This window comes from Drosophila virilis, chromosome 3, assembly GCF_030788295.1.
Source record: "Drosophila virilis strain 15010-1051.87 chromosome 3, Dvir_AGI_RSII-ME, whole genome shotgun sequence".
NCBI classification, from domain to species: Eukaryota; Metazoa; Arthropoda; class Insecta; order Diptera; family Drosophilidae; genus Drosophila; species Drosophila virilis.
This window is the reverse complement of record NC_091545.1, coordinates 23,713,247-23,738,367: the sequence shown is the minus strand read 5'-3', so window position 1 is coordinate 23,738,367 and position 25,121 is coordinate 23,713,247. Positions and strand designations below refer to the sequence as shown.

The following is a 25,121-nucleotide window of genomic DNA, read 5'->3' as shown; positions in this document are numbered from 1 at the left end:
GCTGCGGGTTTGACAACAGCTCGTTCTTTTTTTGTTTCTCATTTATTTTTCTTTCTATAATTTTCTCTGCATATAATTGAAAATTGTGCACATCAGAAAACATGTGAAAACTTTAGCCACAGGTTTTCAGCCACATTTCCACTTTTTAATTTGCCAGACTCTGCGTTGGCGTTATAAATGACCAAGGCACATACGGTAGAATTAATGACAATACCCACGACTGACAGTTAGTCAGTTAGTCAGTCAGTCAGTCAGTCTGATGGACACATGTATTGTCGGGCAAAAAAACAAGAAATGTTTGCAAAAAGCATTTTTGCTTAATGTTGATTAAAATGCCAGCGCTTTTATTTAGCGCTCGTCCCTGGCCGTTGGCGTGAAAAAATTTCCGCCAAGTTGCAGCCATTTGCTTTCGTCTCTTTTTTTTTTTTTTTGTAGCCAGAGAAACCATATTGACAACCCAAGTTGGCCAAAAACAGCAGGCAACTGCCAACAGGCAACAGGCAGCTGTCTGCACAGGCGTCGAACAATGGCAAATGGTTGGATGGATGAATGGAGAGACAATTCTTGGATGGACAGCGGTTGATATATTTTTTTCTGGTTTTTTGTTTTTGGTATGTCTATTTGAATTTTACTTTTTTTTTTGTATTGTTTTCGTTGCTTGGCATTGCGTAGACAAATGAATGAAAATGTCAAACCGAACTGCGGGCATTTTGGTTTGCTGGACTGGTTAGACAGTGGCTATGCACAGTGGTCGCAAGTGGAAATGTCATATGAAATACGGTTTGTTTTTAGGGATAATAAGTGAAGGAAGTATTAATTTCGAAAACAAAACATTAAAATTGTTCATGAGAATCAAATAGAAAGGCGATATATATGAGCATGCGATATTCCACACAGGATCGATTTTTTCAATAAATCAATAAATCGATTTTTTCAACACGCTCATGAGAATCAAATAGAAAGGCGTCATATAATAAGTAGCAACTTTATTACACACTCACTCCTTATAGTTTTCTCATAATTGCCTTCTAATACTTCGATTTAATGCGTTAAATGTTCTAATGTGAAATACTAAACTCGTAACGTGTCCATGAGAAGCAAATAGATATATAAGACCAACTTCTCCACATACTCACCCCAACTCTTTTTAATAAATCTTCACCAATCAATCAATTGGCCACTTAAGGCTTATTATCGCCTTTCTATACGATTCTCATGCTCATACAAAATTATTAAGCATGCAGCTACGGCTGAATTTTGTAAATTATAGCGTCAACTGTACCTGAACTCAAGTGCATCCCTATGCAGTGCACTTGTGACAGTCACACTCATACACATAATTGTGTATGTGTTTGTATGTGTTTTACATACAAGTAGCAATAACTTCCAGCTATAATGACAAAGCAATTAAACATTTCAACAATCAACGTGAAGGCATAAAATTTCAAAGCCCCCGTCCGCTAGAGAGCTCTGCTCGGGGTAGGTAGTTGCCCAAAACAATCAAAAACGGTGTCGAGTCGCGTTGCAGCCACTGTCAACTTGTTGGGCAGGGGTAATAGCTTTCAAACAATAAATGTCCGCAAAACCATTGACGTGGCCAGCTCGCAAATATGCAAAAGGCCAAGTTTGAGGGATATGGCAGAAATGGCAGTAACAGCCAATGGCCAAGTCATTACAAGAGCTCGTCCAAATCACGCCAGGGGTAAAGAAGCTGGCCAACCTTGTCGGCGGTGGGGTAAGGGTGAATATTTGCAGGAGCTTTGGACTGCCAAGCAATTCATCTAATTTGCATGAGCATTGGGCACGCTCACAGTGTTTGGGGTAGTCGCACAATAAATAAAATTAAAATGATGGCAAACAATGAATGGACCCAGCGAATGGACGCAACCATAGACGACTATTCACGTAATGCGAGACACACACACACGTAATGACCTCCAGAGAGCAGGGGCGAGAAAGAGACAGAGAGAGGGAGAGAGAAAAAATAAAACCCACAACGTACCGAACAAAATTGAAAAGGAAATTGTTTGTAACTGCGAAACGAGTTTATTATTTTGGCACCCTTTCGACCCGAGCACTCTGTGCACAATGGGGACAATGGTCAGCGCGCAAAGAAAGCGCGAAATTTTACATATGGCTTGGCTCCGGCACAGGCTCCGGCCCATCGACGTAGCCATGGGTCCGTAACCTTTTTTAATTAAAATGTTGACAGGCGCATGCAAAAATGCGCGCCGACACACGTCTGATGGAGCGTTCGTATGCAGGGAAAAGACAGCAGCACAGAGTGGGCCTCCAGAAAGTCATCATCATGGGGCAGTTGATGTGCTTCATTGGTCAGACATAGCCCTAGGTATGCAAATAATTATAGCACAAGAGCACCTAAAACTGAAGCTCTTTAATTTGTTTGTCTATATAATCAAATTAATTATATACAGATCAAAAAGATCTTCTCCGCTCTCTGTATAGTTTCTATTTATATATTTGTTTTATATTTTAAATTTAGCAAAGAATTTTCATGAGCACGGTCAAGAATGCTTTTGGAACTAACTCTCCTCCCCTATCTTTAGAATGCGGGCGCAGCTTTTGCATAATTTCGGAATGGAACATGCCTCGAGCAGATTCCCATCAATGCGAGTCGCGTGTGCCTCTCCTGCCCTGCCGCCTCTGGCGCCTGTATGAGGGTTGTACAAATTATGGCAAAGAAAAAAGAAATTATTTTATTTATGGCGACACTTATGACATTTAAGTGGTTTTTGCACTTTTCGCAACGCACGCGACGCGTCAGCGAAGAAATTTGAAAATGTAAATTTTACGCTATTGTGGGCGTGGCACATGTGAATACCAAAAATGATTTAGTACCTTTTAATTGAATTTTAAAGTACGCGCAGTTTTAACCCAAAAACGAATTTCGCCAAAAATTGCCAGGGGCTGGATATTAGCTCATATGTATGTAGGGGATATATTCTTCAAAATGTGCGCATATGTTGCTGTTTAAAAGAAAAGTTAGCCCCCAGACCCCAAACAAGCCAGACATGCCTTCGAGGCGTATCAGTTTACAATTACAAATGTCAAATTTGACATGATAAATGGGCATATGTGAGCGCTTTTCACTTGTACTCACAGCTTTTCTTTTACTTATGAATGTTTCTGGCATTTTCAGTCCCCGGGCCTTTAAAGGTTGACGGATTAAATAAATGTGTAGAACAACACAAAATTCTATTAAATCGAAACAAATTTATATGAATTCCCCCCTCTGCAATTCTCATGTAAGCGTCGCGTGCTTTCCGGCTTTGATTTTATGTTAGTTTTCTACGACTGTCTGCCTTCTATCTAATGGTAATAATAATAATTAAAATATAAATAATTCAGACCAGGACTAAATTCTAAGTTTCATTTAAAATGATTTTAATATTGACTTTATTGTCATCCTGTAAGTTTCTGTAAACCTCAGTACCTCTTGTGCTTTCTCCCTTTGTATTAACCTCTGCTCTGATGCGCCCTTTGGCAGTCGCTGTGAAATACGAGACCAGCACTAATTAAGCCATTTTTCTTTCTCTAAAACGCTTTTTGCACAAAAGTAAATAAAAATATAAAGAGAAATTGGAACAACAAGCCAAATGAGGCAACAATTGGGGTGTTTATATCAATATAATGTGGCTGTAATTAGAGAGCGGTGAAAATATTTATGCTAACCCAACACAAATCATTTGAAAGTTGACACTATTAGGCAATTGAATTGGCCGCAATACAAGCAACTTATAAGGGTGGCACACACCTCAGGCACAGTTAGTTATATAATACCTCAATGTGGGCTAGGTTCGGTCTGGTCTGCTCAGTCGAATGGGCAATTTTGTAAAAGATCATGTGCAATTAGCATGGAAAGGTTGACAACGACATTTCGGTCTGGGGTAACTTGAGAAACTTTGACAGCTGGAAAGTGGTTCGAAAAACTCAAAACCCTGTTCGATCTATCAGTGTATATGTCAAAGTAGAGCGCACAGTGTGTGTTATCTAGCATTTCTAATTGAAACTCACACTTGCTCAGCACATCCCCATATTCCTCTAAGCAACACCCTTATGGCTGATTGCACTTGTCATCGACTATGGAACTGGTTGACAGTTAAATTGTCATTTGGGTCGTGTGGTATAGCCATTGTCTTTAGCCGCGCCTCTGCACATTGACGTGTTGCCCATTTTTTCGGCTCACATATGTTCAACTTTTTGTGCATTTCGCCGTATGAATAAAGTTAAGTGCTTTAGTTTTGATTTTCAATTATGTCACATTAACAGTACCAGCCATGCCGCAACTGCCCCCGGCTATTAACAAGCTTACTCCTGGCATATGCGTTCAGCATCCCGACAAAAAAAAAAAAACTGTCCTCTGCAAATATTTAAACGTCATTACAACCCCCATGAGAAAGAAACAGAGAAACTATTCGATGCTCGCCGCTTATCGAATCAAACGATTAAAACTGCGTTCATGTGTAAAATTTGTTGTTCAATTCTTTTAAAAGCCTGCTGTAAATTGAATTTTTAAGCGGATTATATATATATATATATATATATATATATATATATATGCACTTTTTAAGCGGCAGCCTTTTTGTAAATTAGCTTAAAAATTGTAACAAGTGTTGCACACAAATTATTAAAGTACGCATGTCTATTGACTTTTCGATTGAAAATGTTAAATTCCTTTTATTATGTGTCTCCACTAATGGGCTGGGTTGGGCAAGCGGAAGAAAATATATGCAGCTATACAAATACGAATCTCTGATTTTCATAGTTTTGTATACTTTTGTCATGAAGTATACAAGCCCATAAAGAATATATTTTATAAATCACCATTAACGGACCAATTTAATATAGCCTTATCCGTCTGTCTTGAAACTTTTCACAGATCCGTCTTTCTGTTGCAGGCAGTACATATGCCAGATTAGGATTAATCGCACCACTATATTAGTTAGCTCCCATGGGAACGATCGTTGGAATAGTAGGTTCTTCTTTGTTTACAATACCAGACTCGAATTTTTCAATGTGATTCTTATACATGGGTAGAGTTTTCTAAACTTTTTTTTAGCTATATATATATACCTTTTTTACACTACAAATTATTACCATTTATTTGTATGTATATTTAAATTTAGCCCTTTTTTTTTAAATTAAGTATACTTTTTTTAACATAAATGTTTGCTAGAAAATCAAAATTCTTTGAGATAAATTATGGTTTAGTGCCCCTACTTTGCACTCTTTTATCTATTACAACTAAACATTCACAAGTACAGGTCTTCAACCCAAGTATTTCATATTTGCCAAGCATTTCAGCTCGCTTAATACATACCCTATAAAAATTGTTAGTAAATGCAAATTGTTAGCGCTCCCAAAGGTGCATGTCCTTGCGGGCAATAACATTTGTGCTGCGATTGCTTTGAACATTTGTCGTGCGGCTTAAAAAATTCATACGGCAGTTGGCCAACATGCAATTGGCTAAAATTATGGCAAATTGAATAAAAATGCAGCTATATTTTAAGTGGCCAAATTGTTGGGCAAGCACGAAAAAAAAATGTTACAATTTGATTAGTGGCGATTACTTAGCGCTAATTGAAAATCGTGCGCTCTCTCGCTAATCCCGCAATTATGTCAAATATTTGCTGGCCATCATAAGTCTTTTGGTCTAAAGGATAATTGAAGAAATGCCAGCGAGTCACGCAATTAGTTTAAATTATCTAAAGACCGCCACGACTCAAAGGCGGCTCGCCTATTGGGTGGAATGGAATGCCGCTTTAACAGCACGATAAACAAGCGCAATTAATAAACTTGCCAGAATGGCGACTAGCTGCAACATATTTTGACCTTTTGACTGGCCACGCAGCCAGAGTGAGGAACAAGTGCTTAAGGAGTGGGGCACAGCAAATTTACAACACCATGAAGCACACATGGCTAGCACAGCCAGAAGGAGTCGACATGCCTCGACATGCGGCTGAAAAATTGCACCCAAAGACGTCGAGTCGCAACAATGGCCAGCAACTTAATTTATGGCCAGCCATTTGGCCAAGGACTAAACAGAACACATGACTAACGTACACTTATGAGATTAAGTTGCCCCGTGGCGGCGGGCTGGTCTCTGGTTTGGTAGTGTTGCGGTTGCCATAGAGGTGAATCCACTAATAGGCGACATTTGTTAGCCAGCTCCGTTTGTTTCAATTAGCGTTTGCGCTGCGTCTTTACAGCTATTTGCACAATGTCTCGGCGATAGGCAAATTTTTTAAGCCGTCAAAGTTACCACCCGTACGAACGACAATGGCGATGAAAGGCGGCGGCGTCGACGGCGACTCATTGAACCACAAAATAAAGCGTATCATAATAATAATATCGTAATATGCAGTCGCGCCACTAATGCGTATTACCTAAGCCCACCCACGGCATACCTCAATATCGCCCCCGCCGACGACGACCGCACTGCAGGAGGTCCTTCGTCATTGTTGCCCCTTCTGCATCGAGTCCTTTGCTTTGAAGCATTGCCGGGCGTCTGGCGAAAGACTTTGTCGCGCTTAAAATACCCTTACCGGAAATGGAAATGTTAATGCTCAACTCACGAATGCAGCTAAGTCTTCAGGTTTCCCGCAAATCGAAATTTTACATTTTTTTAAATTATTGCTTCGTAATTCTCTTTATTAGTGTATATTTAAATAACGTAGACTTAAATAGTTTGAATATATGCGTCTAAGAATTATTTAGATTAAAGTATTTTTATTTAATTTTATTTTGTATTATTTTATTTATTAAAACTCTTAATAATTTATGTTAAAAATATTTAATTTATTAAGTTACTATTTAATTTCTATATCATATATATATATATATCCTAAGCTAGACATGATATTGAAAGTGTATTCGAATGTCGGCATAGCAAGTCCTATACCCTAAGTATTTTGGGTCTTTTTTTTCTGTATTGTATGGTCTGTTTGTCGCGCTTAAATCCGCCTAAGTATTTTTGCAGCTGCCTTGGCAAAAATTGCCACAACGTGAAATTTCCGTTTGAGCTGAGCTAAGCACAAAAATTTTTCTACTTTACTTACACACGATGCGATTCTTTATTATTATTAAACACAAAAAAATACAGGAAAAGAGAACGCTGGCTTTTTTTTTGTGGCTTTGATGTGCTGCGAGTAACAAAGGGCAGCTCAAACGGGGCTTTAAGAGACCAAAACTTGGCAGCTTTGACAAGATAACTAAGGTTTCCCATTCCATGTGCCTAATTCTATTGTAAGCCAATTTAATTCGCAGCCGCTGTGGCGCCCAGGCAAAACAACATACAAATCGTAAATTAATGAAATCCCACAACGCCCAAAAACTTAAATCCTTTAACACAAAATGCATTGCATACTTGGCGGCGCCCTGGCCGGCGCTTATAAATTCCCTTATCGCCATATCGTCCGCCCGCTTTGTTGTTGTAAAAATATGGCCAGATTGCATGCAACGACAACAAATTGGGCAAAACGAACCGTAGAGAAAACTGCAAAAGCCAAAAACCTAAAAGCCAAACAACTAGCTACAAACGTTATACAATTTGTAATACGTAATTTGTCCTGCGTTGCCTTCTGCACGTAACTTCTGCTCCCCTCTGCCGTCCTGTTATGCCCACAAACCATAGGCAGTCCAATTTATGCACTTGCCATTGTCTACCACGGCGGGGTAATAAACTTTTGCCGCGACAAATTTAACAAATTATAGAAAAGATTACGTGTCCGTGCCCGTATCCTGAACTGGTCATTGTGCTCCGTGCCTCAGCCTTAGAGCCAATTTAAGCCAATTAAAGCCAATTAAGAAAAATGCTGAAATATTTCCTCTTTTTATTTTCCACAATTCGCCAACTTTTGACTACACATTTTAATTGCTAAAGCTGCCATGGGAATAAATAATTATTGCTTATTTGGGGTTTTGAAATTTACATTTATTGTAGAACTTCAGACCCAATTTCAACTAGATGCCACTTATTGCTGGCCTTATAATTGGCATGCTTGCAATATTCATGTGGAATTGAGAATCTAGCACTTAGCTTAAGTATTGACTAAGTGAACAAGTCATTAAAAGCAGCTCAAAAACTGGGTTAGAGGTGGACATATATTGAGTTTGCATGGGGTAATAAAAATAATAGATCAGAAAACTCAAAAGCAATCATCTTGAATGCATTTAATATCCAATTCTTTCAGTTGACTCAAGTTTCCATCAAGTATTTAAAGTCTTGTAGTTTATTCAAGAAGCTAAGACAAAACAAAACAAAAATAAAAAAAAAAATCCACATGGCATGCACGAAAGCGCACATTAAATATTTACACTTCATTTTATGGTGCTGGCAAAAGAAATATAACAAGAACTCGGTGCCCAGGAGGAGCCCAGGCGCCGACTGGCACGAGCACAGAATGGATACCTACTGTGATGCGAGGCGGGTGCAATCACTTCGGCGCATATAGCTTTAATGGCAATGACAACTGTTGGGTTTTCTTCTCTCTACCCGCCCAGCTAAATGCAGGACACAAAGAAGGGCACATAGCGAGCTGCAAGTGAACCGCAGGATATGGCGCAGGTCAACGGAAGCCATAAAATTCTCGTTTGTCACGCGAATTTCGCTGCAGCAAAATGCCAACACATGCAAAAGACAAAGTTCTCTGAACAAAAAAGAAAACAACAAAAACTGAAAAAAACAAAAGGACAAAAACCTAAAAAATAATATTAATGGCAAAAAAATGTTTAGTGCATGCAGAAAGACACAGGGCATCAGGCTTGGAGCCAGCGGTATGAAGTTAGCTTTACTTGCCAGCTCAGATGGAATTATTTACGTTTAGTTTTTATAGTTTTTTATGGCTGGCACTCGTATCGGTCTACGGGGTCGCGGCTCGGGCTGCGTCTTATGGGGGCGTGGGCACTCATAAAATATGGGCGCAGGTTTATTTATGCGCTGCTCTGGCGACATTTTCGCGCTTTCAACCCCCAACCAGCCACTCGGTTAGCCCCTGTTTTTACGACTTGACGGATCGCACACGGTGCACGGTCTAAAAGGATACGACCAAGTGGCCAAACGTCTGATATTAGTTGAAATGCCCGCTAATGTCAATTAAATTTGAGCAAACGACGCGGGCCAAATGCAATTTTAATTACCGCAAATGAGCTGCAACGTATCTGGGCTGAAAGCAATTATATATCCTTTAACCATGGCACTAAGCCTTGAGTAATAGATAAAAAAACTGGATGCATTAAATTGTAATAGAGAATTTAAAGACACTCATATTTAATATTCTCTTTTAGGTTCTCAATAAACAGAACTTACTTTAATTTAGATTCAAGAAATAATTCATTTTAAATAGTTTGTGAAGTTTTTAAATATATTATAAACTCAAGCAAATTCACATCATATTTGATTATTCATTTTTTTATTGTATAGTTTTTAGTTAATATTGTAAAAGATTAATGTATATATATTCTTTGTTAACTTTGGCTTCATTTATTTAAAAATGATGCAGAATATGCGTAAAATAATAAGCTATTTAATATGTTGACATCACCATAGTTTCAAACAAAATTGATTTAACTTTTTGCCAATATTTGTGCTTGGATTTTCCCATGTTTTGCTCGCATGTCGCACATTTAGCCTGAACAACAGGCGCACATTTTTCATGCAATATATAACAGTTTTTTATGCAATTTTTTACTGTGACGACTTTGCACATGTGATTGCCACAACCCCTACGCAATGTCAGCGCAGCTGTGGAGCGCGGGACAGGAGGCAGCCAAATGTTTACTCAACTGTGTTGAAAAACAATTTTGGCAAATGGCCGAGCGGCGTCGACATTACAACAAATGTGTCATGTGTCAGTGTCAAAAGAATTGAAAAACAGGCTGAGGACCAGAGGCTCAGCAAGGAGAAAAGGAAATGTCAACACGAGTTCATCAGTCAAATGAGTTGTCTATGTCTAGCTATTTGGGCTGGGGCGGATGAAGACTGGAATGAGATTAGAATTGGAATATGCCATGTGTTTACGCACAGTTAAGTGAGACACAAAACTTGGGGAACGCTTATCGCATGTCTTCCAAATGTGGTTGACCCACATTTTTATGCACATGCCTCTAATGTTTATTAATGGGCCAACCCCAAGAAGCTGTTTGCAGCACTCGAAGGTGTCTGGCAAAGCAGACAGAGCCCTGTAAATTGAAGCATTTAATTAGCTGCGTATGGAAACTTAATCAAACAATTGATTGTGAGTCATGTGTTAAACGTTAAAGATTAAACAGAGCTTGGCTTTTAAATATCTACTTAAGCTGTTTCGAGTTTAAGCCTGATTTATATGCCACAGCGTTATGTGAAATTTCATTTCGTATCTTGCTTTTAGTAAATTCATTTTTCAACTTGCCCGAAACCAAACCCTCCTTATCATTTTGCACGCCTGACTGGAGCCCCAACTACGAACGGGTTCAGTAACTTGTAATCGAAGCTGTGCAAATCTAAAAGAAATTTCCATTTTGTTGCTCATTCATTTGATGGCTGGCTTCGTTTTAATTATAAACCAAATTCGTTTTACAAAATGTGCAGCGAGGCTGGCAAATGAGCAGCAAGCCAAGCACTTGAACCAGTGCGCTTCATGAGTTCCATGAAGTTGCAAAATATTTGATCAAGTGTTTGGATTTTTCTACTCGGGTTTTTTTTTTTTTTTTGCACTCAGCGTCTGCCTGTGAAAGCGGTCTAAACAGGCAGTGGCAAATGCCCGGGGATGGGCGCATAAAAAGAACGCCCACAAGTAACTTCTTTTACGCGAATTCATTCAGTCAGGCTTAATGAACAGTCGGTGGCCCGGGCTGAGCCAGGAGTGGCGTCTTGGCAGGACCTCTGCCGCGCACTTGCTGTTGATACAACTCATTAGACGCAAGCGAATGCGTACTCAAGTGGGTTGCCTGGGTCTGGTAACAGCGACTGGAACAGAACTTGCAGCTTAGATGAAGCGGCATTAGACATTATTTTCTATAGAAACTCTTTAAAAGAGCGCATTGAAAATGGGAATTTTTGTGAACTTTTCTAAATTTTAATATTAGTTTGTAATGAAAACTTGTATTTCTTCTGATCGAAGTGAACTTAATCATACAGAAATATCTATTGGACTGTCTTTTTCCTGCAGCCTTCTAACAGAATTTGCATAGAGTATATTTCTTTGCTCTTTTCTGCAAAATACGCAAATGCTTTCGGTAGCTCATTTCTTCAATTTCTCCTTGTAAACTTATTAGTTTTTACCCGATTATGTTCTTAGACATCGAAGGAGTATCCTATGTAATACAGACTATCGAAAGTTCCTTGAGAATTTTGATGTGTTATCCTAATAGAAAGTTAAATTCCCTTGTAGACCTTAAATATGTCTATAAAACCTATAAAGGTTTGTTTCCTTCAAAAGAAGTCCGCTCAGGATAAACGTGGAATTTAACTTTCTATCAGGATACACGCACGCAGAACAATCTTAAATGAGTCGTCAGGATAAATCCCTTTTAAGGAAACGAACCCATGTAATACGGACACATTGAAGATATCTTAAGGAATTATATTCTATATCAGGATATACGTACGCTCTTTTTCCCTATAGTCTATCATAACACATTCCCATATAAAACATACCTAATTAAGATCTGTCTTCGAGTTTTAATCTCTATCAGATGTACACCTGACAAAAGTAACACCAAAATTCTCTGTAGTCTGGGTTTGACCAATGTCTTTCTACTCAGCTGAAACACTTTCCACGCGATTGAGAGCAAAGCAAGCAGAAAAATATTTTTTAATTGAAATGTGCTGCATATGGACCTAAGTAAACAGCCGCTGAACACCCACAGTCCACTGCGGAATAAAAGTTCATTACTAATCCGCTACAAAAGATAAACTCAACAATTTTTAATCAAAACAAAAACAGAAAATGCGCCACTTTGGCAGCTTAGCGCAGCAGCATTTGTCGAAAAGAAAACAAACAAAGCCGGAAAAAAATTGCTGGCGAAATTATTAAGCCAAAATTAAAGAGAGCACAAGGTAAAAGAAAAAAAATGGCTAAAAACAACAAAAGCGCGTCAAAGGATCAAAGGTAACAAAAAGAAAAGAGAGTGAAAAAAAAGACAGCCGCATAATTCCTTGGAGTACAACCTAAACAAACATGAACAGAGCTCCGCAACAGAAGCTAAGATAACTTTTTAACCAAAGTGCTAAAGGAAATTTAAGCGGAAAATTCTAATAAGCTTGACGGGTCGAGCCTGAAGTCTGTTGTGTGGGTGACAGCCCTCAAGGGTGGCTGGCCACAAGAATCAAACCAAAACCAGACGAAAATCGGGCATCAATGACTGGCCACTGACTGAGGGTTCAACCCTTTTTGGACAGGCAACCGCGAAAATTTAATTCACGCGTAAAAAACATTTTTCAATCATTTTGATGAGCCACGAAATATTTTAGCAATTTAAGCGGCTTTCGTGGAGTTCGCGTAAAATTCTTAATTAATAATCTGTTGCGAAGCTGTCGCAGTCTGCCACACAACCCCGCCCCCCACCTTCACCCTTCCATTCAGCAATGTGTAGTCAATTGAAAATTTTGTTTGGCAATGAGCCGCTGAAATCGCTATTAAAGCCCTTGTAATTAAGCGTCTCACCATGGCCAAGAGAGCTACGAATGCCCCATTTGGGGGCTTTATGACATGATTATGAATTGCCCTGCCACATTGTGGATTGGGGTTTGCGGTAGGGGTTAACAAAAGCCGCAGCAGTCATCGCCAGGCCGCAATAGCCGACAGCTAGTCAAAAGTCAATAGTTGGCGGCATAATACGCTGCCAGGGGCAGGGCCAACATGGCAAAAGTTTCAAAGGGCAAAATTAAATTTTCGAATTTTGCTTGAATTTAATATTAATTAGCTGCCCATTTGTGTTGTGGCCTATGCAAATTCGACCGCCCCAAAAACCAGAAATTGTATATTAATTAGCCGAGACTACGATACAATGAAATATTGGCTGTAAAATCCAGACCTCTTGGCTATATTCATAAAAGAAACAATCCTGATTTAAATTGATCAGAATGATATGCTATAATAAGACCTTTAAGTAACATTAAAATCTATGAAAAATTGTAACAGATATATGAAAGCAGATATCTCCTTTAGTAGTCAGCATTAAAATCATATTTCTTGAATTCAGAATACATTAAGTTCTTAAATATGCTATTGCATTTTCTGACATCAGTTTCGAAATTCTTGCACAAATTAATTCTTCCTTATACATTTTATTAATTTTAAGATTTCAGATTTTCGGCAGCTTATAAATTTTGTTCTCGTTCTGTCTCGATTTTTTCTTTAAATCATCTTAATTAATTCCGAAATAAACAGACAATAAACTATTTTCGTAACTCTGAAAAGTTCTTGGCGCATCTGTCGCAATATTTTCTCATTCCTCGCTATTGGCTACAGTATTATCGTGCCGGGCACCAAAAAGCTGCTGACATTTAAATAAATTGTTAAACATTAGCCGCATTGCTGACAAGACTAACAGATGAGAAGGTCTCTTGCGAGTGGCGGGGGCAGTGCAAACAATCGGGGCGGCTGTTGTCCGCTCATGGCACACATGGAAAATGGCAAAGAAATTGCCGCAAATCAAATTTGATAAACACAAAAAACGAAGCAGCAAAAAGCAACAAAGAAAAACTGGGAATTGAGGGGAAAAGTGACAGCAAAAAAATGGCAAAGTGTGCCGAGCCCGACAGGCTGGGAAATAGTGTAAGGCAAACTCGGCGGAAAGCGCAGACCGGAAAATGCTTTATTGCTGCCATAATTTTGAGTGATAAGTGACGAAAAACTGCCGCGTGCAAAATCAATCGATGACTGGGTCCATGTGACTTTGGTCATAAAGAGGGTAAACAACAAAACAATCTAGCTGATTATTTATGCAAGAGCGATAATACTTATGTATCATCATTTTTTTGTGTGCACGAGTCCGTTAATAGATTCTCGCTGTTGTTCAAGTTACAAGTTAATGGGCTGTCTATTAATATAGATTGATTGATATTCAGCCAGACAATATTTTTAGGCAAAATTCCATGCAAAAATAATATGCTTTCCAGAGCAAAAGGCGATAGCTGAGCATATCACTAAAATCAGTGTTAAAAAAAAAACTAGCCAAAGATATCGTAATCTTTTAATAGCTGTTGCGCTTATCGAATGAACGATCATGTTTATGTGAACATAGGGGCCTCAACAAACCATAGATAATCCCAGCACAGCCTCCATAACCACATCAAATCAATGAACAAAACGTATTTTGCGTCCGGTCTGGTCTTAAAAGAAATCCCAAATTGACTTTGTTGCAAATTTTATAGGCCCAGTACCTGGCGAACAATGGAAACAATGCCGAACTGTAGGCACATTGTCAAAATACGCAATACTCAAACAAAAGACGCAACAATTCTGAAACGATCGGAGGGTTGTGGCAACACCTTGAGACTGAAACTGAAAATGAAACTGAGACAGCGCCTGGGTCTGAGTCTGTCTGATTAGTGTAAATAATTGTCAGACTGAGGCACAATAAAGGAGAGTCAACAACGATGCGAGGTTGCCTTTTGTTACGCTAAACTGCCAATAAAAACTAAAACAAAATTATTTTCATAATGACCAAAAAGGTAGAGACACACGCACACACACGAACACTCAAATTGTCACACAGCGCGGCAAATTAACAACAAAGTTGCCTTTCGGCTCTTTTATAGATCCTGCGCGCAGGCGCAGCAATGGCAAAAAACTGCGCAGCTGTCAAATGTGACATTAGCGCATGACAAATGTAACAAGTTGTTGCCTTTTTGGCAAACACACACACACACACACACACACACACACACACACTATGCACAGCTTACTCAGAACAAAAGCAACAGGGCTTAGGAGAACTAATAAAGAGACGTCCCTTAGATATTTTTATTACCACAAAAATAAAAAAAAGGGGGTAAGAGAGGGCAGAGCCAACGGAGTTCGTCAATTGTCACTTTGGGCGCATAAATTAGGGTTAAAGGATATGTGCTGGAAATTTTGGCTTTTTGGGCATGAGAAAATATTTTATTGATTGGCTGTGACGCAACAATTTTTTTTGTGTTTTCCACCTTGAAAGTCAGGCATTTTTATTGCGTCGCTTTAAATGTTGGAATTTAAATATAAGTATTAAAGGATATCTTAAAAAAGATAACATCACAAAATTTTCTTTTTCATTTTAAATAAGGTTGTTACGATTTCATTTATTGGCTGTCTTTTGATTTTACAGAATATAGATAATTGCAAGGAGCTACGATTTACACACCTTTCAAGACATAATTGCCGTGATGCTGTAATTTTGGGTGAGTCTTACGTATTTTACCTCAATAACTAAATAACAGAGAAATGCTTAAGTGTGAGCAGCCATTTGTATGATTGTAACTAAATGCAGTTGACTTTTAATTAAAAGTAAATGTTTTGCTTGGCTTTATGCCCGAAATAAACAGGCACAGACCTAAGCAAATACTGTGCTTGGGCCCATTTATCACTCGGCCGTTGCTAATCCTTTGGCCAGTTTGGCCGTATTTCATGTTTTATGGCCAGCTAAGCAACTGCCGCTAAGCCTAACATGCCAATGCCCCTGTAGGACTATGTAGTAGCATATCCATAAAGTGGGGGTGTTCCGGTCTCCTTCAGTCTCTCCCCTAAACTTTACGGCAAGAGCAAATAATTCATCGATGGGCTGCGTGTTGGGCAACTGTTACGAGTATTTTACACTCGTCCACCCACACTCTCCCCTGCCCTGCCTCGGTAATGCAGTGCCAACATCGTTACCACACTGCCGACTCGACGACGTTATGTCTACAGACAAATTGCCATAACCATAATAGTTATGTCGGCTTGAAGCGTGGGTGTAAGAAGTAGCAAATGCTGTTTTGGCCCCATAAAAAGATGATTTCATAGACATTTACGCACTGGGCGGCGATTGGCGTAGTAGTTCGTGTATGTATGAAAAAATAATAATACAACATAATAATAATAACAATAATTGTTATATTGATGGAATGGAACGACAGTAGATATAGCTGCTGCTTCTGGTTTATGTGCATGTTAATGGCCGCAGATACTTTTGATGACTCTTGCCCGTAAACTTGCCACATTCTGCAACTAACTGAAGTTCCAACGTTCCCATGTCTCAGTTTCTGCGCATTTTGTTGATTTACAATAGAGCCTCAGGACTGCGATTCTCTCACATGTCGCCCATAGAAGAAAAACAAACGTAATAATTATGTTAAAAATTATATGGCACTTCTCACCCCAGAGCTGAGACTCAACGCCTCGAAGACGACCACGTTTCCTTTGTTTGCGGCGAGTTTCTCCCTGACGCACTCTCTGCACGCTAATCTGTAGATTTATATGCAGAGAAGTTGTTCAATAAAATCGTCTAAACCAGACCATAAACAAGGATATTTTATGCCCGCTTCCTGACCATCTCTTGGCACATTTTACGCTGCCCAGGATTAGCGTTGCGTCGTGGCCACTCACAGCTCTATGTGCATATGACGAGCCACTGGCCATTGCAAAGTCCAGAAACATTAAAATTTTTGCCTCAACCGGATCCACAACTGGCAGAACTTTGCACGTTAATCCTTTGGTCAATTGCATGGAAAAAAAATACCACATTTTTAGCGAAGTACAAAAACGTAGCAGAATGGTGAGAAGCTCTTAAGATTGGAATTTTAAAGCTGAAAATATCTTAAGAAATGTAAAGCTGAAAAAAAAGTATTTTACACAGGCTGAAGCTGGCTGCGGCTGAAATACAAAAACTGAGAATGCTGTGAATTGGAATTTTGAAAAAAAAAAAGAATAAATTGAGATATGGAAACCCGAGATGCAGTTCAGGTTGAAACTTATGTAAAACAAAAAACTGTTTATTATTTTCTTACTAACGCCAGGTTAAAGAAAACGTTTTAAAACAGGGAAAGTGGTATTTTTTCTAAGCGCTAAAAGTTTTAGACTCTTATAGACATGTAAGAATTGCTGACTCCCAAATATCTACATTGCAGATCTAGACAACAAAACGATTTACTATATCGCCTTGCCTGTTTATACTCTCCGAAAGATATATATTTTCTAGGTCCACAGCCATCTACCTCTAAGTGTAATACATTCAGTGATAATATTTGATTACCATTTATCTATGAAAATGGTTTTTTAAAAGAATACAACACGCATCCATGTATAGTCTCCACAAATGATTGGGCATTAGGCTTAGCATAAGTCTATAAATACCATTTAAATATAAAAGCATCATCAGTACACATCATTATTACACATTCCACACAAGGCATAGCTCAACGACTTCGAGATCTAGAAGAGCATATACAGCATACAGAGGCCATCTTATAAACATGTCAAAAAGGACACTTAAGGCAAATGCGTTCAAATGATAATTACGCAGACTTGTCTCAAAGAACAACAAGAGGATAAACATTAGGCGAAGCACAGAAATCCAAAGTACATCGAATGAAGTGGCAACAACTATTACAACGCACTTGCAACCTCTCTCGTATCGACGGCAACGAATCCAGTATACAGTATCCAGTTGAGGTTGAAGTGAGGACCGCCTCGGCACTTCTCTAGGGCAATAACACTAAAAAATTATGACCAACTACGAGAGCGAAAAGAAATTTGGAAAACAAAAGCGCACAACTTGCCGGAATAAAGCCAACTGTAAGCATTCATGAGGATTTAAACGTTTATTTATAAGATCAGAGTGGGCGACGACGGCGCTGAGTTTCAGAGGGTTTTCGCTTTCGGGGTTGGATTATGTCTTTTGTTTTAGCTGGCAGCGACTTAAAGTTGAACGCTTCATTGAATTGAATGCGAATGAGCAGGCACAATTGAGGGAATGCGCCTGATAAAATCAATATAGCTGTTAGCTGATGATTACAACAATTTTTGAGGCTCACACGAGTGGCTTAAAGTCAAAGGACCAGACACTTCACCAATAATACTTATTTATACAGTGTCTGTCTCCATAATACCAGAGCTCGTGGTGCTGTAATCGAGCAGCATTCACATGATAGTTGTTTATCTTTCATTGCTTACTATTTGCTCTACAGAGCTGGACCCAAAAGCCCCAAACCGGAAAGTGGGTGAGCTTTTTCATTAGCCTAAAACTGATAACCGGCGGAAATGTAAGCAGCCAACAAACTCACCTTGCTTTTATATTTTCCCTTTTTATTTTTGCCTGCCGCTCAATTAACCCGAGGCGATTTCTACTTAGCCAAACGAGTTGTGAGTTGTGCGCAAAGCTGTTGACTTGTTGTCTGACTTTTTGGGTGGAAAAATTGCAATTTCCTGTAACTTCCATGGCAAACAAAGTAAACATTAATCCATTTACAAGCCGAGCACTGGCGTCTACGGCTGCCCTGGCAACCCTAGGTTTCGGTATCGCTTAAGTGACGTGGTTTTAAAATTTGTCAATTAAATTAAGTGCAACCGCAGGCGGCATACGAATGAGCGAATGCCAACGCTCTGCTCCATCTTGAACTATTCATAAACTGTGTTGATAGTTGGCCCAACTACCCAAACCCCGCACGGCTCTCCCACTTGACTAACGCGTATCGTCTGCTGTTTGAAATGAAGCTGTAAAGTCGTGTCGTATGTGACCGGGCAACTTGTTTGCCGCTTAATTTAATTTGCTTTGGCATTTTGTCTTTTGGGAGTCACAACAACAGAAACGCCAAAAGAGACAAGGCATTGACTTAGAGGCAGTATCCAAACAGGACTCACTTTGAGTGATTTATGAAATGCTCTGTAATTAACTATTTATGAGTATTTCGATGCGATGTGTGTGAGTTAGAGAGAGTGTGCACTTGTTTGCGGCAATAAGACAGGAAGTTGATGGTTAACCTTGCTGTTAGTGCTTCGTAACAAATACAAAGTAGGAGTATAAAAACCTTTCTGTTTAAGATCTAATTGGTTTTCCAATTTGCGTGCATATCAAAGTTCAGAAATTTAAGCAGAAGTCAAGTTTTTAAAAAAAATATTTTCAATCGGGCCTAAATCAAATAAAGAAGACACAGATATATATTTGCTTAAACCATCTTATATGTTTATTATGATTCGAGAGAGAGTACACAGTGTAAGATATCAAATTATAGGCCATATATGGTTATATAAACTCTTCCAATAAAACAGAAGGTAAAATTGCTTACAAGCCATATTTGGCTTTGTTTGTGGTAGAGAGTTATGCATTAATTTGATAGCAGAAACTTTCCAATTTGAATTTTTAGGATTTTCAATTTCCAAACAATCAGTTTTGACTGGTAATAGCTTGATTTATTGATAATTATTCTTCATTCTTAAATATTTTCTTACACATAACTCTTTTGATATACCCCAACAAATAACTAAGCTGACAATGAACGCCTACAAAGTCAGCTTAATAGTATGTTTAGGGTACTTAATATAAATGCCTTAGCCTGTTATATTGAGCCGATCGACTCTTGTGATAATCCGCTTGGATGATTTCGGCTATTAGCTTACAGTATTCAATTGGTGCACTAAAACATTTTAAAGACTCGTTACAAGGGTTGTCAGCCATTGTGTTAGATTACGGACTATAACATTATAGATTGTATATGTTCGACTTTTAGCCGATATCAAAATATCATTTATCAATTGTTTGACCATTTCAGTGGCGTCGCCCCGAAACAGAGCACAAAACAAGACAAACAACAAGCACCTTGCCACTAAGCGCGAAAACCAATAAAAAATCATAATTAAAACTCGAATATGTTGCACGATGTCCTGCTGTGACCAACTGGCAAAGGGACTGTGCCCAGTAGACACCACCAACTGACACAACAGTTTCAGTTTTGGTTTTCCGAATGAAAAAATAGACGCGTATTTTCTAATATTTTTTTTTTTTTTTACAATTTGAAAAATGATACGAAACGTCATTATGTTATCGACGATGGAAAAAAAAACGCGGGGTTTGGGTTAAGGGATTGGGCATTGACATTTATTTACTGTGTTCAACAATTGTAGCCAGGCATCCTTTTGTTGGGCAACAATTTGGCTGAAAGGATATGCCACGTTAATTGTGCCATTTTGTGGACAGTCGCAGCAGGACCAAGGCACAGAGTATACCCTCACCCTCAACCTGGCCACAGTAGCCAGTCAGTCAGCCCATCGATCATATTTCATGTGGTTGTCTCCTGTGTGACTTGCTTTGATTGCCAGCCGGGACCTCCCTTTCTCCCTCAATACTCACACTTTGCGTCTCCTTTTTTTTTCTCTGTCTATATCTCTGCGTGGGCAACATTAAGCCCCAAAAGGGGTAGCCACACATGTGTATCGGGGGTGTTTGTTTTGTTGCCGCTGCAATCTGCAAACCTGATTATGATGCATGACTCTTGGACTGTTTTCTGTATATTGTTGGTTTCATTTTTTTTTTTTTGTCTATTTAGTTGCGCTTCATTTTTAATATCCTTATATGATATTTTTCACTTTTCGCTGCGGCTCAGCAATAATTTTGCCAAAAAATGCCCCGTATTTTTTCATTTTCAATGCGAATGAATGCCGTGCCTTGGAATATCATCAATCAAATTGTTCGTTCGCTGCGATTTGACAACACATCATCAATTTCTATTGTTGTTCAATAGGTTTATGAATATTCATAGTTTTTTAGATGCATTCTCGCCCGCCCAGCCATTGTATTTGCTTATGCATCATATTTTATTTATGATTTTTCTCTAGCGACTTGTGTTTAGTGTTGAGTCATGTTTTGCAGTGCAAAAATTGATTTTGGACAATTGCGATTGCGATTGGCAATATTTCTATGTATTCATATCGTCCATGGGAGAGGGTTAAAAAAATAGACAGCTGGTATTTATTTGACTTGTGTACAGTTGCAGGCAAAGCATGGAGGATATGTTAGGTCAGCGAGCGAAGCAATTTTGGGGCCATCCAGAGCTCTGAGAGCTGCGACTTAAGCTCATTAGGATAATTTTGCATGGGCAATGTTCCATTACTAATTAGGAACCTGACCAAACTCCCATTTGATATCGTGCGGTATTTCGATTCCCGGGGGCTAGTCAGTGAGCCGCTTGCAACGCTTCCCACCATAACTGTCAGCTGGAAAGACCACAAAATATGAACTGCCGAAAGTGGAACTTTGTACGCATCATAAACTGCGACAAAAACAACAAACAGAACAGAAAGGAACGAAACGGATCGCAACTAATCCTCCTAGCCGACTGCACTTTGCTAACAAAACATGAAAACAAAAACAACAAACAGAGCACAGGACACACCCAAAATGCAACAAAAATATTTTGACAGTCCAACACACTGTCAGCTAGTCGTAGCATGGGTGGAGGGCTGACAGACCGAGTTATGTTATGCGGACTTTGGAAGACTTCGCGCCCCGCTTTTGAAGTCCGGCACTGAGCCACACACGGCGCTGAAGTTAGAGCCAATTAGCAGCACGCCTTGAGAAACGCACAGGTGGCAACCACTAAGGGAAGACCATCGGGAAACCAAATTAGAATCAATTAAAGCCATTTCACGATTGTTGCCACACGATAAGCAACTGTCCGGGGGCGTCGGAGCGTCTGATATGCGTGACAGTTGAAAATTATTTTGCATAATTTGAGCGTTCGTCAGTGGATTGCCCCGCGGCGGCGGCGCAGCCAAATAAACAGCTACAAACAGTCTGGTCTTTCGGAAAAATACAAATAAATAGACCTGTACACATATATTAAAAAACATAAAAATTAATGCAAAAATGCTGTACGTAAAGCGAACGACAATAAAAATACATAAATTCAATTAAATGTGACAAACGAAAAGAAAATTAAGAAAATAAAATAAAATAAAATAACTGAAAATGTAAATAAAAAGTTAAAAAAAAAAAACGCAAAACCGCCATGCATTAAATTACTAAAAGTGTAATAAAATGTTTGATATGAATAATTAAATAGTGTTGATTCGCGTTTGACGAGAACAACAGCTTCGGCAACACCGACGACATATATCACATTAACAACACATTTTAAATGTCATCTCATAATGCTTAACAAAATTTAATTTGTATACGAAGTGCTAACAGGTATGGGGATTTATCAAATATAGCTTTAAATTTACAGATACTTTAGCTTAGTATATAAATTTTCATAATAAATCCGAATTCAACACAATGTTTGCTTGTGGGTAAAGAGGAGAAACTATTCGTAAAAGATGATAATTAAAACAAGTAAGCTTGGTCTTGGGACTGAGCGGCTAGGGGATACCCTGAACTTTCTTCTTAGCAACACAAACGACTAATTAATTTTGGTGACGCTAGCCTAGGCTAATCTAAGATTTTTTCTTAAAACATAGGTTTTCGTTAACGATTTCTTGAAAAAGGAATAAGTTATCGATTATTCGCGACAGGTCTCAGTGGACAGAGGCTATAACAGACAGACGGACATGGCTAGACCGGCTAGGCTATTGAAGCTGATCAAGAAACTATATACTTAATGTTTTACACATTTTCACAAAAACATTTTATCCTTATTACCCATTGTCAAGGGGCTAAGGGTATATATAAAATGAAAGTATACTCAAAAACAGATTTTCTTCGAGCTGCATAATCTCTCACTTTCAATATGTATATATGGATTTCAAAGATTCTTTTTGCTTGAAATTATCAACAAATGTCAGCCTTCAACATTTTCACACGTTTTTACATACATTTTTTTCCCGCTGGAACCGCCTTCTTCCGCCCACCACACAGATTTCTGGCAGCGTAATAAAAAAACATAGCTGTCTGACATTTCCGGCGAATCGGACAATATGTTTCCAACGAGCAGCAACAGCAAATATATATATGTATATATAGTATATTCATGGCAAATTACGGTAATTTTCACTTTTGGCCAGCGGTTTGCAAATAACGCGCCGCGTTCTGTTCTCAATGCGGTTGCAACCGGCACTTAAACTGTCACACGTGTGCGGCATTGCGGTAATTATAAAGTCATCTTGACATAATCAAATGTGACAATTACAGCCATTGCACAGGAAGCCAAACCCAAGGCCCCTTCCTACTATGTCCGGTGCTCTATGATTACGAGGACTGCGAAAAAGTCAATAGCGTTATGTATACATAATATATTGGTAACTTCCAGACAGCTAACTCAAGTCACGCGTCATTAGGTACTCCTCGTTGTGGGCAGGAAGCTCTAGTTCGCCCGGGGGGAGACAGGTGACAACTGCGTTAGGGTCTGGCTGTTAATGATAGTGTATTGCATAGCTGCGTCGTAATTGCCTCATGACCAGCTCGAAAGTGTGTGAAAACAGATCCTCAGAATCTGCAGTTCCAGAGTATATCAATCGATCTTGCATCTTGTTACCTGCTGCATGTTAGATAAGCCCGAGATGATGAATGAAGACAGGCTACACGAAATGTCAGTAGGCTGCCAAGTCATGACACTAATCCAGGAGAACAGCGTAAACAACGACCCTCAGATCTCGCAAAGAGTGAAAGAGAGACAGAGAGAGAGAGAGAGTGTGTGTGTATGAGTTTTGAGAAGAAAAAAAAAATTATTGTGTATGCAAATTTATTTAAGCCTGAACTAAACGAGCCGAGCGAAGCGTTAATTTCAATAAGCTGCTACGCAAACAGTGCATGAAGGAGCTGGAGAATGGGTGAGAGATGCTTTCCACAATGTAATACCTCAATAATCTCACCGGCACACACCTCACTTACGCACACACACACACACACACCTTAACAGAGAGACAGGCACAGCCTGACAGTTATAAATCTCATTAAAAGGTTATTGACTGCAGCAAGGCAAGCGAGAGGCACAAGGATTAAAGAGAGTGAGCGAAAGAGAAAGAAAGGGCCAGCGTTAAGGGGAGCGTGAGATGCAGTTGGAGAAAAACAAGCCCCTGGCACCCGTTGAATTTCTTTCTTTTTACGCTTCAATTAATACAAAAGTGTTTAATGGGCAAGATGGAAGACGGCAATGGTATGATAGGGAGTAGGCGGGGCCCGGTGGCCTGTTCTTGGACAACTTGACAACTGACAACTGGCAGGCATGACAATCATTTGGCGAGCTAAGGAGTTAAGGAGTGCCTCCTGGTTAACCCTTAACCGCAACAGCAGCAGCAGCAGCAGATAAAAAAAAAATTAAATCTGTATTGTCAATAGCAACTGGCGAGCCTAGCTCAGAGAATTTATGCAAATTTAACAGCAAACCAAATTAATTTAGAAATGTGTCCACCCTCAAGGGTCAGGCATACATCAAAAGGAGCCCGGCAAGTGGGTATTAATGTGAAGGCAAGGTTAGCTACAGAGTTTGGGGCAACAACGGCTTTTGCAATTAAGAATGCGTATCAAGTGGTAAATAAATGCTGATGATATATAAAAAAACAAAAAGAACCATGCAAAGTGTAAGAGTTTAATTCATTTTCATTAAGTCGCCAGAGCCACGCTACAGAGGGTAAGCTACATAAGATTGTTAAGGAAAAACTTAAAAAAAATTATAGCTTGCAGTAATGAATGATAAGATATAAGATCCCAAAAGTCATATAGTAAAGTATTCAAGAGATTTTAATTCCTTTACTTTAAGTAGCTAAGACACTCAAAAACAGATTCATCCCAAAAATTAGAAACTTACTATGAAAGGAAAAATGTTTTTGATTTCAGAAAATTTTTCCTAAAAATATATATTTTTGAGTAACTTTTTCTAAACTAAAATATTTTCTAAAAACATATATTTTAGAGTAATTTTTTAAGCTCGAATAAATTTATTTTAAATGCAAGAAAATGTTCTTAAATTTAGAAAACTTTTCATTTATTGATTTGCTGCTTGAAATGAAGTAAACGCAATTATTTTGTGAGGTGGCATTCCTGTTCTTGCCGCATATTAATCAAGTAGATTAGCTGTTAGCTAAAATATTGTCAGGAATCTCTCTCTCTCGAGAAGTTTGACCACATGTTAAGCTTATTGTTAACTTTAACAGGCACATGATAAAATGAACCTTAAGCAAATGCATTTTAGCATAACTACCCTATGCACTCAGCTCCTCACAAAAGGGTGC

General features: G+C 38.8%; 1 protein-coding gene across 1 annotated transcript in view; it reads left to right on the top strand.

The window, feature by feature from the left end:
* Positions 1 to 15,321: 15,321 nt before the first annotated feature.
* hid (head involution defective) overlaps positions 15,322 to 25,121 on the top strand; it is a 207,097-nt gene continuing 197,297 nt past the window's right edge. Inside the window, exon 1 of the mRNA XM_032434372.2 lies at positions 15,322 to 15,382. The gene's annotated coding sequence lies outside the window, so the exon portion shown is untranslated. The remainder of the gene's footprint in view (positions 15,383 to 25,121) is intronic.